We start from the raw sequence: 592 nt of genomic DNA on the forward strand, positions 1-592 counted from the left end.
TATCTTTTTAATCATATCTTTTTCAAAAATTTATCTTTTTCAAAAAATTGATTTCAAAATATCATATCTAACTTCTTATCTTCTTATCTTTTCAAATTTGATTTTAATATCTTTTTCAACTAACTATTTGACTTTTTGTTTGTTTCTTATCTTTTTCAAAACCACCTAACTACTTTTTCCTCTTTAATTTTCGAAAATATCTCATCTCTTTTTCAAGATTTCTTTTTAATTGTTTTAAATCTTAATTTTAATTATATCTTATCTTTAATTTTTGAAAATCATTAACTACTTTTTCAAAATTATTTTCGAATTCTCCCTCTCTTCTCTTCTTCTATTTATTTATTTAATTACTAACACTTCTCTTCACCTCTCTTCATCTCCAATCACTGCCTCTATCCTCACCCTTGTGATTGGATTCTCCACTCTTATTCCTTTCTTCTTCTACTAATAATAAGGATCCTCTTTGTCCATATATAGAGGATTCCTCTTCCTTTTTCTTTTTCTCTTCTCTTTCATATGAGCAGGAACAAGGAAAAAGACACTCTTGTTGAAGCTGATCCAGAACCTGAAAGGACTCTAAAAAGGAAACTAA

Source organism: Arachis duranensis, chromosome 7 (genome assembly GCF_000817695.3).
Source record: "Arachis duranensis cultivar V14167 chromosome 7, aradu.V14167.gnm2.J7QH, whole genome shotgun sequence".
NCBI lineage: Eukaryota > Viridiplantae > Streptophyta > Magnoliopsida > Fabales > Fabaceae > Arachis > Arachis duranensis.